This window comes from Alligator sinensis, unplaced genomic scaffold (genome assembly GCF_000455745.1).
Source record: "Alligator sinensis unplaced genomic scaffold, ASM45574v1 scaffold1371_1, whole genome shotgun sequence".
In the NCBI taxonomy this organism is placed as follows: Eukaryota; Metazoa; Chordata; order Crocodylia; family Alligatoridae; genus Alligator; species Alligator sinensis.
In genome coordinates this window covers 22,014-42,109 of record NW_005842601.1, presented here as the reverse complement: position 1 = coordinate 42,109, position 20,096 = coordinate 22,014, and the positions used below count along the sequence as shown (strand labels likewise).

The 20,096-nt window shown below is 38.1% G+C and overlaps 1 protein-coding gene across 1 annotated transcript in view; it reads left to right on the top strand.

The window, feature by feature from the left end:
- The window catches only part of LOC102382988 (protoheme IX farnesyltransferase, mitochondrial-like), a gene marked incomplete at its 3' end in the record, with an annotated part of 104,057 nt that overhangs the window by 63,458 nt on the left and 20,503 nt on the right, over positions 1-20,096 (top strand). The window lies entirely within an intron of this gene.

Below are 20,096 nucleotides of genomic sequence, written 5' to 3'. Positions count from 1 at the left end.
TATTTCTCTGAATTGTAGTAGTGCTACTAATGTTTGTGCTGAGATTTCTCAGAAGTGTCAAGTATTATTCTAGTAAAGGTTTCAGTGCAGTGCCAAGTACCAGCTCAAGGTGGGGGAAGACAAAAGCTTGAGAACATAAGGAAATATAATTATTCTCCTCATAGCTTATTTTTCTACTTCTGTAATTATGTTCTTTGTAGTTTTTGCTTGACATTTATTGTGTAGAGTGGATTCTCTCTCTCTTCTCACCATGCTTTAAAATTTGATGCAAAAAGTCCATCTAAAATAAAAGTAAAAATTGTATTTTTATATAACCCGACAAGATAATGGTAAGGATATTTAAAGAATAATATAAATATATCACTTCACTCATGAACATTACATTTTTTCCAGTTGTGTGGGTCAATAAGCAACAGCTTCCCAAAAAACACGTGGCCTCCTAGATAATGTTGTTCTCTTAGTCCAATGTGAGAAATAAAAGCAAAAGCAGTGCAAGTATTCATGATGCTAAATAAATGTGTGTTGTATTGCATTATGCTATTTATTTTTGGAAAAAATGAAGTATAAATGAGGATATGAGTTTTTTTCTTTTGCGTCATTGATCTCACATTTTAAATAAAATGATGTTGGTGCATGTCTGATTAACTTTTAAAGTTGCCTCAAATTTTAGAACATTTTTTTCACTACTGAGGTTTTCAGTGTGAAAGAGAATCTCTCTAACAGGGTAGGTATTTTTATGTTTGGGCATGGCTTAAAACAGGCCCTGTTGCTGCATACATTGAAACTGATTCAAGAATTAACTTTGACTCCAGATTCGACGCCTGCTCCGATGTGTTCTAAATAGAATGCGTGGGAGCAGACTCAGCTAATCGAGTCTGCTGGAGTGTTCTAATTATTACACTTCAGCAGCTTCAGGGTCATGTGTATTCAGTGTCCCCACATTTCAGAATGGTGGAAGTGCCTTTGCTGCCGCTTTTAAGTTCAGGATGCTGAATACATGAGGTGCTGCAGGCATTTTAATTGGAGCTGCTCTAATTATAATCCCCCCCCCCCCACCCCCCCCGGAGCATGTGTAAAGACGTCCTCTGTTCCTACTCCTGTTTTCATGCAAACTGATCTCAGCTTAGCAAAATGTAGTAAGTTATTTTTTAAAATGTAGTTGATCATGTTAGTCTGAAGTCAGGCAAAAGACAGGGGAGATTTGTACCTTATAAATAAATTAGAGCTGTATAGCATGAGATTTCATGAGCCTAAGTTAGCTTCAGATGCTGTTGTTAGGTGTAGCTGTTTAAAGTCATCTTTACCCAGATTTACTGATGTAATCTCTTTGGAAAAAAGAATGGTGAATGCTGAACGGAATTGTAAACCTTGGGCCTATTTCATCTGTGACCAACTATGGAGACATAAATGCACCATGTTTTCGACTGTACCTAAAATTTTTAGGAGTCTAGTGGTGACCTGTGATTAATTGTGGACCTGGAATTGTAGGAGAAATCATCCCTAACAAATTTATATAAACCATTTAGATAATAAGCTCTTTGGGGCAGGAGCCCTAGCTTGTTATTTGCTAAAGGCATTTCTGCTACAACTAACTTATTTTTAGGATAATTATAATTATCCCAGTCATTTAAATGTATTTTTGAGTTTTAAAGTCCATTATGAACAGCAATTAGTTGTGATTTAAGGTGGAAACAACAAGAGATCTGTCCTGTGTGGATAGACAGTCATTTAGAACCAACATCTTGGCCACCAAATCTGACACCCCATCTTATTCCCTACTTTTGTAAATATACTGTTTCTAGTTGAACATAATATCTTTGCTGCTGAATTTGTACGAATAATTGATTCTGGTGCAATTTTACCTTGTATGAACGGTTGGCATTCATTGACAGGGTTAAGTTCTGGCAGTAAGTAGAGCAAATAGTACAAAGTGCTTGCTAGACATCTAGATGGTTGGGGAAAATTGGACAAACAGAAAAAAAATTATAAAAAATCTGGCCCTTAATCACATACAAAGGTGAGAGGTCACCCCCTTGTAATAGCGTTAAATGATACAGAAAAAGCCTGCATTAACATTTTGGAAGTAAGCTTTATTAAGGTAAAGAAAGCTCTAACAGGAGGTTTATGGTAAAGAATAAGCTTTACAGATGTAAAAATCATTTCCTTTGGAAGATAATAAATGAATGCGTGGTACTACAAGCACTTAATGCCAACCATCATGCTAACTATTAATTGTCTTGTTGCCTAAATAAGACTGTTTTCATGAGTACATTTGTACCAGAGTGGTTGAGCCTTTTAGACACTTTTGTTTCTTTAATGCCATTTTGCTGTTAATACATTTTCCTTTAAATGAATGTTCATACAGAAAATTCCTTCCAATAAATATCATATTGGGTGTGGTATTGAGAGCAAGGTACGGTTAACGTTGTGATAGGAGCCAATAGTTTGCATGGCTGCCTGGCTCTTGGACAAATTAGCATAGTGCTAGAAGTCAGATCAAAGAGTACAAGGAATGGTTGGAAAACAACGAAATTGTGAGTTAAGGTTAAAAAGATTCTTAATAAGCAGCATTTGGATACATATCTCCTAGAAGAACAATGACCTTTTCTCCAAATGAGGTTTTTACACCATTAGTTTACTTTGACATTTTATGCACACCCATAAAACAAAAGCTAGCTTGTTAGCTTCCAGATTCTAAGGCGGGATAAGAAGTTAGAAAATAAAATAATAATGTAAAGTAAAGTAGCGCCCAAAATTTGAATAGTATTAAATGAGTCATTTCAATTAAAATGTTCTTAAATTTGTGGATTTCATATTTTGGAGCAAAAGAACTAGCAAAATTCTTCCCTTCCCACCAGCTCTCTCTTCTAACCCCACTTTTACCCTCTAATCTTATCTCCTTAGACTGATCATGGTCAAGAAATTATTGGAGGGAAATATGGTCATTAAAGGCATATAAGCAAAAAATATAAGGATACTTTACTGATATTTTAAAGCTTATGATAGGGCAGTTTATTTGTAGTCTTCTTTGACAAATCAGTTAACCCAAGGAAAATCATTTGCAATATGTGCAAAATACTTTAAGGAAAAAAAGATTGCTACATCCATATTTTCTGTTCTTCAAACTACTCATGAAAAACTGAAAGTAAAATTAATTGTAAGGCCCTGATCCAGCAATACATGCATGTATCGTCTCTGCTGTAGCAGAGCCTATAGTTCATTTCCTAAGGATAAACTGGCTACATGTAGTATAAGATGAGTTTAATCAATTTGTTGAAAACATTACATTTCAGTTAGAATTAATTACTCTTATTTAATTTGACTTGCCTGTCAAAGCACTGAAGTATATGCTTGTGCAAAAAATATTTTTAAAAACCCTCCAATATAAGGTACTGGAGGGTTTTTTTTTAAATATAATTTGTGAGCTTCCTACATAAATTGTAATTGTTCCTATTTATTGAGAGCTCTGTTTGTTCCATTAGCTAACTGCATAACTCATTTCTATAACTTTTCCTTCATTAGCTCTCCTCATTTTTAGAATTTACATGAAAACCCATCTTTTTCTTTCATTTCTGTCACCTAGCATTTTCCTTCTGCTACGCTATAAATTATTTAATTATACTGTGTCTGCTTTTATTTCATTTTATAATAGGTAATTATATCAAGAGTGTGGTGCTACATTGGTATCTGAGATATTTTACTAATATACATATAAAAATTACAGCATGGTACCTGATTCTAATCCAAGAAAAGTTAATAGTAGCCTTTTCATTGGCTTGCAGTGGCTTTGGTTCAGGTCCATAGACAATCAAGCATTTGTGTGGTTTGTTTGTTTTTGTTTTTGATTTTTAAATCTACCTGTATTTTGCTGTGTATAATGTGCACCATGGACAGTCTTTAGCTGTTTCATGATTTAATAAATAAATCTACCATGGAAAAGTTTCTTAATATTGATGTTCCCAATGTTTTGAGTTATAACATTTTGAGTTGTAATGTAATTTTGAGATGTATTTATAGCTAACTGTGACAACAATCATAAATTCTTTATTTGTGATGTTCCCACAGTGTAAAGAAGGTAAAATAATTATATAAACTTCACTTTAATTTGGAACAGTTGTTAAAATAAACTATAGCTACCATGTATTGTATAAATGTAAAACATTGTATTGTTTTATTGCAGACTTTAAAAAACATATTAAGAAATCCACAGGGGTTTTGCCAAAATTCCAAATGATGGCATTCAGTGCAAGATTAAATAATTTAACCCAAATCTACATCTTGATTTCTAATGTAATACATTAGGTTAATCTAGGTGCATGGAGAAACTGAAACTTATTTACCAGCTTCTTAGCAAACCAGTCTCAGTAGTATGTCTGGCTAACACCTGATTGCACATTCTATCACTAGTAAGATTTCAGCACTGTTCTTTATTATTTAATGATTTGAAATGCTTTTTACCTGCTCCCAAGGGCCAGCAGATTTACAATCCATTTGAGGCCTGTGGTGCTGCAATATTTCCTTTCACAGTCTCTCCTCCTCCAGTTGCTAAAGGTACATTCAAAGTAACTAACAGTATTTCCTCCTCCTACACTTTCCTTTTCCTGAAACAATCAGATAACCGTGTTTGTTCTCATATACCCTTGCAATGTGCTCTCCAATGAGTTTCTTGAATGACCAGATTCTGTTTCACTGTTCATATGTGCATCGTTTTTTGGTGGAGGGGAGAGGGATGCCAGAGGGGATTTGGCTTACAGATTGCACTTATTTATCCTAAAATCGTTGTTTCCTGTGGCGTACTCTTTTGCACATAGCATGGAGGGGACCGGGCCGATTCATGGCAGCCCCACAAAAGTTGATAGAATTCCTGAATGCTATTTATCTGGAAGTAAAATAAAAAATTCCACAAAGAAAATCTCATGTGATTTTTCGCTTATGTAAGATTTCCCCCACTCCTTAGGCAGAAATAGGCAAATGTAAATTGGGTAGCTGATAAGGAGACTGATAAAGAGCTGATATGTAAATATCAGTATTTTACTTCTCACTCCAATAATATGTTGGCAAAATACTATACGATGTAAACTGTACCTTTAGTACTTGAACAAAAAAGGGGACCGTTTTTCATGTGATATTTTGCTAATATATAAATTATAGAAAACATGCTAAAACATTTGCATCATCAAATCCCTTACATTATTTAGTTGTTAGACACAGTACTAAAAATTATAGCAGCCTCAGGAAGCCTTGCTCCGTATAAGGATCACATGCTGTTTCCATTTTATAATGCTCTAAGAAAAAAAAAAAAGAATTGGGGAAAACACAAGCCTTATAAACGCTGATGTTTAGTTTTGGATTCTGTGTCCAAAATCGGTGCCATGTTAAAGCTCTCTTACGCTTGAAAAAGCTTAAGATCAATAACAATCTGCAATCTTTAGCATATTATATTTTTTCTCTTAAAATAAATCTTGCAAAAAAGTTACTGAACAATCAAAGAGGACTTATGATTTATGGAGATTACTACTAATATTACTATTAGGGGAAGATATCATAATTGAGATTGTGTGTACACAAAATACTTCATTTCAGAATATAGGTATTTTGTCTTCCGCATTATCTTACCCAGTCAGCAAGATATCAGATCTATTTTTGCAGTGAAATATTCAGATTTAGACTTTTGAACTGCAAAAATAAATTGGGAATAAACTGTAAGACTTCTGTTCCATGCTAAATCAACTTGCCACCCCAATCAGAAAATTAACATTACTATCCAGAATCTCGTGAATTTGACTGGTGTTATTTGACAGTTTGTGTTCAATTTCTGATCTTACCATCCATAAAATATAACAAATTCTTCTTAATTTCTTCTTATTAGTCTTTAATATATTAAAACTGTGTTGTCCTGTTTCTTGCTTTTCTAAACAATAGCATCTGTTAATCATTACAGTGTTCAGGGAAGAAATCTACCTAGGTCCCAATCTTGGAAACTTACTTGTATTAGCAGACCCTTTTCTGTAACTGGAACAATTTGCACCAATAAAAATTTTCAAAGCTGGCTTCCTAATTAGTACTTTTGCTATAAGACAAAATAAAAAGAATAATTTGTTAGACTCCTGCTAACATCTCTGTATGAGTCCTTTTCCATATGGTTTTCTTTTGCACACAATTCCTGAATTTGTTTAGTGTTAGTATCTGGTATATACTCAATTTCCTCATAGCTTTTGTGGATTTAATTTCATTTGGGGACTTAATTCAGTTAAAAAAAATACATCCTGGTTTCCACATATATGGAAACTGAAGAAAATTGATTTTTCACACTTTCTCCAACATTGCCCTTGCTTTTGCGGTATGTAAACTAGACTTTCTTTAAATTAAACTAAACCATTAGCCTGTTACTTTTTATTATCTTTATTGTAACAGTATATAAACAGATATGGTAAAAGCACAAAGAAGGGAGAAATTGCTGAAAATAAATTTGTAAAATATGCAAGTTTCTGAAATCTTATTTTTGAAAGAAATCTTAAAATGTATGTGTTCAGTATCTATCTATCTATCTACACACGCACACGTGTGTGTGTGTGTAAAGTTTTTCCAGTTCAATTTAGGAGTGATGGGAAAAGATACTTCAGTTGATCCATTTTCAGCTGGATTATAAACTGGTGAAGTCTATATATGGCTAATTTGGCAACCTGCTCCCAAATTAATGAGAGAGCATAGTGGCCGTGCAAATTTTGACCATTTTAGAAGTCTGGGACTAGGTGGTTTGGTTCTCACTTAATCCACCATTGATTTCAAATCAGTGTCAGTTTCACTTAAAGAGTTTAGATTTTCTTATTGAGGTTACAATTTATCCAAGCTTTGAGCAATATCATGGTGCAAGTAAAACCCAGACTTGAAAGCTTTGGTTTTTACAATTGCTTTGAATCATGTTTTCAAATACAGAATTGCCTTTTCGCTTGTTTGTTTGTAAATCTTTATTCCTTTTTAGGCAGGTATGGTTTGGTTAAAAGCATTTATTCATTTTTTAAAAACAGTTTATTAAGGAAGACAAGTATGTTTTATTTAAAACATAAATGTCTCTGCTCTTCCCTTCTTTCTCTTGTGTTGGTTCATAACTTTGTAGTTAAGGACCTTCCCTGTTCATTTTAGAAAATTAAACACTTCTTGCTAGTCTGTTTTGAACAGGAAAGACTGAAAATGTTTTGCATATAGGCAACAAGCTTTCCCTTCATGGACTGCCAGTGTGCTTGGCGGGGGGAAGGTGTTGGATCATTCTGCAAGGTGGTAATGTACAAACTACTCTTTCAAAATACAGTACATGTTCCTATATCACATCATAGGATTTCATTGGGCTTTTTTTTCTAAGAAGCCTGCAGCAAGTGCTATACAGGCCAACTGGGATACTCAACATCCTATCCATTATGCATGGCAAGTGTCCTTCATGCTGTGGGGCACATGAGCAACTTCAAACCTTTCAGCAGCTCCTCCTGTGGTCCCACTTCTCTCTGCCTATCATTCTAACTGCCAAAGTTGCCCCATCTCTCTCACATTTGATACGGGCTGAGAATGACAGGCAGGGGAGCCAGGGCAGTCTCATCAGTCTATAGGATGAGAGGCTAACAGTGGGGGCCACAGTCACAGCTGTTGAAAGCTGTCAGAATCGTGCCAGATTGCCTCCCTAAATGAAGGTCTTCCATGATGGTCTTTCTCCATGGCTGGTGACCTTTTCAAGACCAAATACGTGCTGTTCTAACGTCCCTCAACTGAATCAACTCTTCTTGGAGATGCAAATGTGGTAGATTTTGGATTTAACATTCAAACGCATTTCTACTTTTGTTTCCTCTCTCCTTTCATTCAATCCAAACCTCCATTCATCTACTATTTCACATCTTTTCCATGCTTTTGTTCCTGCCCTCATGGTCTTTCACATGATATCCAGTATGACTGGGAAAGGTTTCCTGTTTTTATACACCATCCAGCCTCCTTCTCGTCTGCCAAAACACACTTTCCTTCTTAAGTACAGATTTTCTTCATGAAGAATCTCCATCTCCTCTACTATACCACCAGGTGTCATGCTAGATTTTAACAATAATAAATGCACTGTAAATATATATTATAAAAATACAGACCAACTAAGTCATCCCATCAAAACTATACCATCTCAAATTACCATAGTACACAAGATTGCATTTCCATTAACATGGATGTTCTTCCTGGTTATCAAGCTGATTATAAAGCTTTGCCCATTTTTTTTCAAGAAAGCATAAAAATAAATAAGCTTCCTGACATGCATAATTTTAGGGATTTATTAGAGGTGGTAGAAAGAGGTGCCAGGCACAGTGATCATAGACTAAGAGCACCCATAGATAGAGGAAGAGCAATGTTAGAAGTTTGATTTATTTAAGTTTATTCACACTGCCCCTCTTACATTGCTAAGTGTGCTGTCTTTTATGGGAGCACTTGCAAAATAAGGTGCTCCTTAAGATGAGAAAGGGGGCAAGATCAGCTTCTAAAATATATGTTTGGTTGTAATTATTTATTTATTTTGCCTCTTTTCCTAGCAATACTCTAGAATTATAATCCTGGACTCCTCTAGGGTCCACCTCTGCTTGTAAAGGAGACAGATTATATAATTTGTAATATATTCAAGGAGTATATTGTGCAGTGCTAACATACATATATGTACAGGAAATACACAACAGTGTAAACAGCCCCAATGATAAAAGAGCATTAGGACTGGAAACCAAAATCTATTCGTCCTTTGATAAAGAATAAACAGTTTCCATCATGTTCATTGTTTGTTGGTAGATGGGCACTTTAACACACTATTTTCCTTCCCTCTGTACCACAAAGAGGTAATGCTTTTGCTGATGATAAAACCAACAGGTGCCAGGGCTGTTGGGTACTGAGGCCAGTTGGCGTTCTGCCTACAGGCTTACAGTGGATATATTGTGTGTCTCTAGGTTTTTGTGTGTTTCTCTGTCCTTATGAGGGATGGGATAACCCAGTTGAAATACATACTTAAACTCCTAAGGGATTAAGTGTGTTTCCTTTGCTTTACAGTTCAGAATTTTACAGTTTCTTTGTTTGGGGGTTCTCAGATTGCTTAATGATTTTTTTCCCCTTTTGCCCAGATGTGTATAATAGCAGTATTTGAACCTTACTAGGTTTGCCAATTTTATTACTCAACATATGGTATATCCTTTTATTTTTGTCTAGTATATCATTCTTTTACTCAGGAATCTGTTAGTGCACACATTTTTTTTTCTTTTTCCTTTTGTGCTTTAATTGTTGGTTTTCTAACCATTCTAAACTCTGATACTTAGTCTTTATAGTGATTCAAGGAGACAAAGGTCCAGACTTTCTGCTTGTGTATCAAAAGTATTATTTAAGCTGTTTAATAGAAATTGTTACGATAGATTTGCATTAGGGTAAAAAAGCAGTAGTCATTAGTGTGGAAGCAAAGCACTAGAATGTTAGCTTAAATATGTGCCACTGAACTACATCAGTTTATAAAAAGTTGCACTTTGCTTTTTGTAGCCTGAATTCTGAATAGATAATATGTCTCCATCAAAAGGCATATCATCAGGTTGTATGTGAGCAACACATATGTCATTTTGTATTTGCGGTGACTGGCATAAGTAAAGAATGTACTCCGAGAGTTTCCTGGTAAGTTCAGGACTGACTTCCTTACCTTGTTTACATTCATGTAGCTCCACTGAATCGATGCCAGTTCATATCACTTGAGGTTCCAGTCCAGTCTCAATATATGACGACTCAATAACAAATAGCTTTGAGTGACCTTCGTTATAGTATTGTATTTTTAAATGATTGGAAGAATAATGCATTGTGTTTGAAAACTTGTCTCAGTCTATCCTGAGTGTGCAGTTGTTCCAGTAAAAGATACCACCCACAAAAATCCTTGTGGCTCTTTTCAAAAAATGTTCTTTTCTAAATCATTTATCAGGCTTTGCTTGCTCTGCAATAATGTCTTCCTGAAATAAAGGTCTGGAATGAGACTGTCCAGCCCTTGTGAACAAGTCTAAAATGGTCCCAGGATAGTTTATGGTGTGTGGAAACAATCCACACCGCACCTCTCTCCTGATAACAATCTTATACAGGATTCCTGGTTCTGTTCTAAAGAAATTCTAAAGGAAGACACCTTAAAAATTATTGTAAATGGGGGTGTTTATAGAGTATTTTGGTCCTTTTGCTTTTTGCCATACTCTTTCCATTTAAAAAATAGCCATATTTGTTCTGTTTTCCCTCTTTTGACTAACTCTGCCTGAGCGCATTCTCAAAAAGGCTTATGGCAGTTCTTTAGTGAAAATAAAGAAAGGCAGACGCACAAGAGTCTGTGTTCCAGCACACTCTAAAAAGAAGAGGAGGAGGGTTTGGTGATAAATTTATCACCAGCAAGTGGACTGGCAGGACCGTGATGTACAAATGACTGTATAAATATAACTCCTTTTTTATTCATTTTACTTACAGGGAAAGTGTAGAAGGACTTATTTTCTGCCATGTGTTCAGACTTTCACAAAGTAGTGAGATTCTTAACTGGTGCCCTGTTTCTGATCAACAAATGTATCTGATTCAGTCCAGCTTAAGCGTGTGCTTAAAGTTAGGCACATGTTTACATAACTTCCCTGAAGAGGGTCTAGAAACCAAAGGACACACAATACATAAGCATATATCCTGCCACTTAGAGTAGCATACTTTTGCATTTCACTTGGCACTCAGTAGTTTTGTGTGTTTGGCTATTGTTTCTGTGCCACAATAATATAATTCCTTATAGTTTGGATAGTATTGCATGTTCTTTTTGTTTGTATATAATTAGATTTTCAAATCAACAGTGATATCAGAGTTTAGTGGTCTAACATGAAGCTAGTTCCCAGGAGCTCCTGAGTTCGATCTCAGCTCTGAAATTGACTACCTCATTTACTTAATCTCTGTGCTTCAGTTTCCTCATCTGTATAATGGAGATAATACTTGGTAATTTTCATGCTTTTACAAGGTTGCTTGTTATACAGAACATCAACTTTTAAGTAGGAGCTAACATAAATGATAGTAGCTAAAAAATAAGTTATTTAAGAAAGGAACTGGTAAAAAACCTATTTGGATAAATCTGTTTGTTCTCAATGAATCAAAAGCATAGGCAAGAAAAACTGGTATACTGTGTTTTACAGCTAATAAAAAGACTAAAAATTCAGTTTATTTTATTGTCCTGTAATAATAATAGTTACATATTTCTATAATAAAATCTAGGGAAGCATAAAAGTACATCTGTGTATGTCTGTGTCATATCAAAATTCACAAGAATGCCTTTTGTTCTAAACCAGGGGGTGACCATCTATGGCCCGCAGTGCAGATCTGGATTGTGAAGAGATTTGATCTGGCCTATGGCAGCATTCGGTAGTAATCATCAGATTTTGGTGGTGGGGACTGGTAGGCCACAAGCATCAAGCTGCATTGGCTAGGGAAAGAAGTTACACATAAACTGGTTTAAGTGATCAGAAACTGGTTTAAACCTGTAACAGAACAGAAGTTCAGTGCACATAAACTGCTTTCAAAATGGCCATAACCAGTTTAAGATAAACCTGGTTACGTTTAGTATCAGGATGCAATTCAACAGGGACAAATGGAAAGTGTTGCACCTAGGGAGAAGGAATCACTAACATACTTACAACCTGGGGGATGACCCTCTCAGCAGCACTGTAGCAGAAAGGCTTTTCAGAGGCATAGTTGACTCCAAGATAAACATGAGTCATCGATGTGATGAAGCGATGGGTAAAGCTAACCACACTTTATTGTGCATTAGCAGGTGCATCACAAGCAGGTCCAAGGCGGGGATACTTCCCCTCTGCAGCCCTGGTGAGGCTGCAGCTGGAGTACTGCATCCAGTTTTGGGTGCCATACTTCAAGAGGGATGTGGATAACCTTGAGAGGGTCCAGAGGAGGGCAACTCATATGGTTAGGGGCCTGCAGGTAAGGCCCTACGAGGAGCGATTGAGGGACCTGAATCTCTTCAGCCTCCACAAGAGAAAGCTGACAGGTGTTCTTGTGGTCATCTACGAAGTCATTGGTGGGGGACAGCAAGGGATAGGAAATGCTCTGTTTACCAAGGCACCCTTTGACATAACTAGAAATAACAGCCACAAACTGACAGTGAGCAGATTCAGGTTAGACATCAGGAATAACTTATTTATGGTAAGGGTTGCCAGAATCTGGATTGGGCTTCCAAGGGAGGTGGTGCCCTACCTTGGGGATCTTTAAGAGGAGGCTAGACATACACCTGGCTGGGGTCAGCTGACCCCAGTGCTCTTTCCTGCCCAGAGCAGCGCATCAGACTTGATGATCTCCCTTCTGACCCTAATATCTATGAATCTATTAACTTAATAGATTTAGGTCAAATTGATTTATGGAACTTCTATCCCAGATCCCTTCCTGGTTCAAGTTAACTCGTAGTCCTCCAGCATCCCAGAACATTTTGCAGCCCTTAGCTATGCTGTCTTCTCCAGTGTAGCAGGGACTGCCTCGCCCCTCTTCTCCTTAGCCTGCTTCCTGCCTGCATCTGTCAGCCCATAGGAATCACGGGGGGAGGTGGGGGGGAGGCACAGGGGAACAGATCCCTAGATCTCCCTTGCTGGGGTCTACAAAGCATGTGTGGGGAGGGAAAGTCCCTGTGATGGGGGCTTTTCAACCCTCGGCAGCCTTACCCCTTCCCAGCTTCAGCAGCTGTCAGAGGAGGGAGGGAGGAGTCCCTCTAGCCGCGTGCCTGCCCATGCAGCCCAGCATGGCAGCACCAGGGAGCCCCTGCCTTAGGGGGCTTTCCCCACATCCCAGCCCAGGGTAGTCCCAGGGAGCGGAGAGGAATTCTTTTCCTCCCAAACCCCAGAGCTGCTTGCCTTAGCCCCTGCAAATCTCAGACAGTGGAGGGAAATTCTTCTGATCCTCCGCAGCCGTTTTTGCCTCAACTGCTGCAAGTCTGAGGCAAAACAAGTTGCAGGGGAGCAGGAGACTTTCCCTCTGCTCCCTGGGGCTGCCCTAGGCTATCCCTGAGACTTGGAACAGCTAAGACAAGTAATTCTGGGGTTTGGGAGGGGAAAAATTCCCCTCAGCTCCCTGGGGCTGCCCTGGGTTGGGGTGGGGAGAAGCCCCCAAAGGCAGTTGCTCCCCATTGCCCCCATGCTGGGCTGCATGAGCAGGCACCTGCCGCAGAGGACTCCTTCTCCCTCCCTGCTGGAGGAGCAGCTGAAGCAATCAGCAGCTGGGAAGGGGGAGGAGGTGAATCCCTCTCGGATTCCCGAGGGCTTCCTGGGCTGGGGAAGGGGAACCCAGGCTAGGAGAAACCGTCTGAGGGGGAGGCTCCAGCACCCAGACAAGGGGCTCCTTAACCCCCTGTGGATGCACAGCAGGAGGTTGGGGACATTTGGCTGAGCTGGCAATAGCTAGCAGGCTCGAAGACATATTCTAGCACCCCCTGCCTACTGGCCTGGGTCACTGCAGGCCTCCCCCTGCCTTCCCCAATTGAAAACTGAATGTCAGTTCATTTGGTTAGTAGTTCAACCTATGCAGTTTGGAGGAAGCTGTCTAGATTTAGTCGGTTGTGCCTTGGGTTTTTTGACTGTCTGTGCTTAGCCTTTAGGACCAAACTGTGTTACTTCAGCCTGTCATTAGTATAAGATTTCTGAACCCTGTTTTAGAAAGATCCAAAACCCATCACTTCAACCACCAGTTTAGGATGGTGTCATGCAAGCAGGCAAATGGAGTGCACAGCAAAGGAAAGTATACATCTCTTTAACATCCCTGCAGGTATCTAATATCTCCTCCAAAAGACCCACACAGAATAAGCCTCATGGAACTCTGCTTATCTGCCTCAATAGGATGAAAGGCTTAAATTGACCCTGCCAGAATTCAGACTTTTGGTTCAGATGAGTACCGTTCTTTTTATAGCTGATATTCAAACCTTTAAGCAATCCCCTCTAACATATTAATTCTTAACCTTTTACATTAAATAGGGTGGCTAATATTTTGGTTAGTTTCCCTGGGAGGGGTGGTGTGTGCATGTGTCTGATGAGTATGGAAGTTTTTTTTATTTTTCTTCACAGAGGATCTGTATTCTTTTCTTTCAAGGACTTTATTTTTTTTTTCATAAATGTCCTTAAACTATTAACCAGATAGAAATGAATCTGAACAATTGGCTTAAAATAGTCGGGGAGAAATGAATAATACACCCAGATAATCTGGTCACTCACCAAATATTCCGAGGACCTGATGGAGTCTATTTGCATTTGAAAGCTTATCTAATTTTATCTCAACTACATAGTTAGTCCAAAAAAAAAAAATAACTCAAAGAAATCCTTTGTCTCAAATATTCCAAGCAAATATGATTTTGATGCAAGGGGCTAGAGCAAATAGTATGGTTTTAAAGCAAAATAAGCCTTTCATGTGGTGGTGTTGGAGGGAGCGGTATTATGTTAATTTTTTATTGACATGCTCCCTGTTATCAGACTTCACTCTGTACATTTTTTTTCCTCTACATGCCTTTAACCAAGACTGTTTCTGCTTCACCTGCGAGGTAGTAAAAATCTATGATGTGTGATAGTGACAGCTAAAAAGGACCAGAATAACATGTGTCATTATTTGCAGTAAAACATTGTTTTCCACACTTGAGTTTTTTCTTAAACTACTTCCAAGAAATCCTTTTCTGGCCTTAAGAGCTTTACCTTGCTACTTGAGAGAGAGAGAGAGAGAGAGAGAGAGAGAGAGTTGCCCTCTTGTGTTTTGGGGTCAGATTCAACAAGGCAAAAGTCTGGCATTTGTGCAGGGAAAAATGCTGTGAAACGCTACTGAAGCCTCTCCTCATCCTCAACAAGATTGTTCATCAGCTCTTTCAGGGCATGGGAGCTAGATCTATTGTTTTATTGAGTCTAGCTGTTATTGAGGAAGTGGCTTAGCTTTATATGAGGACTGCACAGGGAGTGTTTCTGTTCTGATAATAAGGTAGTCTAACAACACTTTCCCCCCCCCCCCCCCCCCCCCCCCCGGAGTGCCTTTCATGTTGCATTGTGGACCTCTTTTATCTAGCCCCAGGGTCCTATGAAGAGGCAGGAAGAGCTTTCCTGAGTCAGTCCACTTGAGGATGTTTGTCTTCGGAGATCTTTGCTGTCCATACCAATGAAAACTTGGATGACTGCAGAATTCTGCTTGTCAGTGTGACCGAAACATTTTTCAAAACCATCATAAACTTCCTTTTTCCTTTCTGAGATTTTGCACATTCCATTTTTCAGTTGTTTGAGAATTTGGAATTCTGTGGGCTTTTCATCCATACACTGAGAATCCCCAAACTAGAATGGCTGGCTATCTTAATAACATGCGTCTAGGACTTACTACACTAGTGGGAACCCTACAGGAGGGTGTAGTATTAAATAGGGCAAGGTTTGCATTTGACAAAATAGACAGCATACGAGAGAGAGAGTGCGTGTGCATGTGGAATCAAGCCTTGTTTTTTTTTTTTCCTTGCAGAAAGATAGATTTCCGGTGTGCATTCATTCTGGTACACAGCTGTTGTTTAGTGTCTCAGCTGTGTACCAGAATGAACACACACTGGAAATCTATCATAGACAAGAAGACCTAATTACCTGTGGGGGCACACTTCTCACAAGAAAACCACTCTCTCTCCAAGCTCTCAGTTCTAATCCTCAAAGGCAATTTACAAAACACCTTTCACAGATGAGCCCATGAACTTCACTTCATCAACCTCCTGGATACAAAAAATCATGGACTAAACATAGACACTGGATTTATGACACATTATAACCTGCCTAACATCTGACTTCCTAGGTGCCTCTCCACTATTTACCAGCTAAATTCATTTATCAGCTACATTCATGCCCCCAACCTCTCTCTCACCCACTAACTCCTCAATTTCCATCTTCACTGCCTGGTTTTCTTGCATGCATACCAGCCTCTGGCTTCTTTACTATTCATTCCATCCAGGAAGAGCACACACCAACTGCAGATGCTTCCTCAGCCTGGTGAGGAGGGTGTTTGTACCCAAAACCTTGCAAAGAAGAATTTTTGCAACTATGTGGGTTGGTCCAATAAAAGATATCAAATTTATCCAAAGAACCTTGTCTGTCTATGTCCTTAGACCAACGCAGCTACAACCTCTAACCATTATAAACTTTCATCCTTTTATGAAAGGGATTATACGATATAGATGCCTGTGACAGCAGAGAACTTGACTCAGTGATCCTAAGGTCCGTTTTGGTCCTTTGTCTGACATCATCTTGCTGCATACACCACAGAAACTGTGTCCTCTACCAGAGAAACCAGTTCAACTCGGAACTTAACTTAAGCTAAAAAACATGAAGTTTTGAGTTGCATACTTACATTCTCACTACTACCAAGAAAGGACTGTTATTGTTTAGTATGATTATTGTAACGTGGTGTCGCTTCTTCAAACAAATGCTCATCCCATTCAAAAGCTGCTCTTCATGAATAAGCCCTGAGTGAATTTGAAATGTGGATTATTTGCATTATGTAAAAGTAGAGTGGTTCAAAGTGCTTTAAATCCATCACCCTGCCTCACTCCAAAGAGTTGATAGGCCTGTCTGGAGCAAGTCTTTTAACTTTATAAAAATCTGTGAGATTAGAGAGACTGCCCTCGGGGCCCTTTTCTGACTCAGCTCTGGCCCACATTACAGAAATGCTCACTTCTTTTAAATTAACACAATTACTTAACTCTAACAACCTTGGATTTCTAGAAATGTCAAAGAGTAAAAAGCCTCCTTTAAAGTCAGCCCCTCCATTTCTTTTAACAGGTCCAGCATTAACTACCCACAGAGACCTGAGTGATAGATAGTGCCGCTGAATTTAAAATTGTAATTGAAACGTATTAGTCTGCTATCACTAATCAGACTGAAAGTTGTTTTTTGTTGATTTTATTACTTGTTCCACTTTATCTGTATTAGTTGGAAGCTTAATGTGATTGGTATTCTGCTGTGCCAATATATGGTACTGCTGAGATATTCCCAAGAGCTGTCTCCTCAATGAAATCTATATTTCTCTTCACAGACTGATGATGGGTTGCTATTACTGTGTTGGAATGATTTCTAATACTGTGTATTTCTCATGCAGACTTTTTTATTATTATTTTCGTAGGTGAGGGTGACATAAATGTTAAAGCACCTTCTGTTACTTTAAATTTAATTATGAAGGAGTCAGTTGGAAAAATAGTTCAAGTGTGGTGTAGTTAGTACTCCAGCAGACCTGCTAATCTTTTCATTTGGTCTAGACATCAAGGATGCTTTGTAGTAGTTTGACTATAGTATGATAATCTAAGAGTTGGGGAAACCCCCTACTTAAAATCTCAGGGTTGTGCATTTTTGCAAACCATAGATCGACTATTTGCTTAGTTCATGAAAGCAGCATTTGGATGAAATGGACTATAAGGGGACTTTGACTAATTCCTGACTAACTTGATTTCCAGGGGAAAATGACAAGCCCCTGAACATTCTCAGTTAAAACAGCTCGATTGATCTATGGTGTGCTGTCACACCTTTGAATTCTGATAACTCTCTAGTTAAACATAAATTTCCATTTGCTCTCCATTTTTTTTCACACAGATATTTTTAATGACTAACACTATGGAAATTCCTACTCCCCAGTATTCCCTTTAAAGTAAAGAAAAAAAATCCTCTAAATGCTTTTCATTTTTGTTTTTTCTTTATTGTTAAGGTAAAATAATCCTTATTATTACCAGTCACTAGAAAAAAAATTAAGAATCATAAGTAAACAAAAATAATTTCTGTACATTGTTCCCCATCTCATTTAAATATTCATTTTTCTGCAGACTTGCGTCAGTCCAACTTTAAATCTATACAAGAAACTATCTTCACTAGATAGCCTTTTTATTTAAATGTGGTTTTTCTGTTGTTGTTTCTTTTTTATGGTATGTGAAGAAGGCTTCATTTTTCTTCCTTGTTTTTTCATTTGTTTGGTTTTTTGTGAGTAATTTTGAATTTTTAAATGAGGAAAAACTAGACTTCAGTCTTGTCCAAACATTATCATTTACTTGTCCACCACAGACAATGGTTATAAATGAGAACTTTAGTGTAGATAACTCTCTAGTGGGCTAAGCATTATGAATAGGCTTTATTTTACACAGTTAAATGATACAGGGCTTACAATGTTAGTAGTGGCCAAATAACCATACAGCTTCCAATATCTCTACTGCTTGTTGTATTAGAATCTTGTATTAGATCATCTTTTTAACATATATGATGGGAATATAGGGTGTACCTTGAAAAGTTTACCTCCTGGTAAAACAAAAGTACTTTATCTCCACTGAGTTTTTACTGCAATGCAGTTAATGTATGTGAACTAAAAAGAGACATGTTTTAGCAGTCAAGACAAGCCTTTCGTGGTGCAGGTTCTTTGCACGATACCTAGTGCAGACGTTGCAAATGGAGACTGGAGAACTAATCAAATGGCATCACAATTTAGAGGGGAAACGACAGGATGTCTATTCATGCTGATTTAAATTTTGTTTTGCTAACAGCTTTTAACTCCAATGTCTAATGAACACTTGGAGGGAGAGGATATCTTTCTTAAAAATTCAATTCCTCCCCTCCTCTTTCAGTGAGGATGTGAGTACTCACAATACCATGGGCAGATCTAAGATTTTGAAAAGTGGGGTGCAGATGGTGTGGTGCATCATCACAATTAATACAAACACATTTTTCTTCAGTTAAAAAGAAACTAGAAGCTTCACTAATAAGCTAGGGGTCTAGAGCTATATTATTCAATTTAAGATTGAAGCAAAATATTGGAATGCACATTAATTTGCTATACCATATTTTATGTGCGTGTATGTATGTGTGTATGTATATGTATGTATATAAAATGTTAAAATAACTACAGGAAACTAAGCAAAAATAATTTAAATATGTTGGAATCATCATAATTAAATGTACATCTCTCAGTTCAGAAAACAAAACTCAATGCTTCTTGAGTATCTGGACAGTGCCTCCAATGATTCATTGAAAGTGATTCAATAATATTTCCGCACATGAGTTGTTCTTAGCTAGAGTTAAAAAACAGTGTGCAGGGCTGTGAGATGGGTGTTACATTACTAGGAGCAACTGACAGTAGCATTGCAGAAGTAAGGAGAACTGGAGCAGTGGACCCATTAAAGACCATTTAAAAGAAAAGAGGATCATTAGCACCTGTGATATGAAGAGTTTAGAACAGAAGTTCCCAACCACTGTGCCACAACCTGGTACTGGGCCACGAAGGGCTGCCTGCCGGGTCATGGCACGAGCCTACCACTTGGACACCGTCTGTCTGTCCAGGCGGGCAAGCGGCTTTTGCCACTGGCAGTCATGTAGGGTTAAAGCTGGGCGGTGGGGCAGCTCCAGGAGGGAGGCAGCTGGTTCCATGTGCCCTGTCCCTCTCCTGTGCCAGTCTGCAGTGTAAAAAAAGTTGGGAACCACTTTAGAAGAAATCAAGCAAATTATAAGGAACTTTTTAAGTCAATTCACTCCCTCGGCACTGCCTCACTAGAAATCCTTCTGCCACTGCTAGGCAGTTGGCTTTAAACTTTTGATGGACCACTCCTGAATCTGCCCCTGACCAATATACATATCTGAGATTCTGTCCCTCTTCCCTCGCCAACTCCCTAAAAAGAAGTCTTCCAGCAAAAGTGCGAAGACAAGACTTCATATTCCTGATTTCCAAGAGAAAAAGCCAGGTAAATGGGGAAGGGGAGAAAACCCCTCCAAAACTACAGCAAGTATCATTTTCAGGACTCCTCCATATATTTTAAAGAAGCAAAAATAGGCACCACCATATATATATTTTTAAAATATCCTTTACAGCTTATCTTTAAGAAACTAGAATCTGCTAGATCCTTAGGAGCAAGTGGAGTTCTACCTCCCCTTTACAAGGAGATCTGTCTCTTCTGTTAAGTAACTGAATGGGGCTGAGTGATTGAATCAGGCAAGTTTCTCTCTGTATTTGGTTTGAGTTCTCTGGAATGAGATGAAGAACACCTAGGGAAGATTTTGACTAGACTTTCTTCAGACTTTGTGTATTTG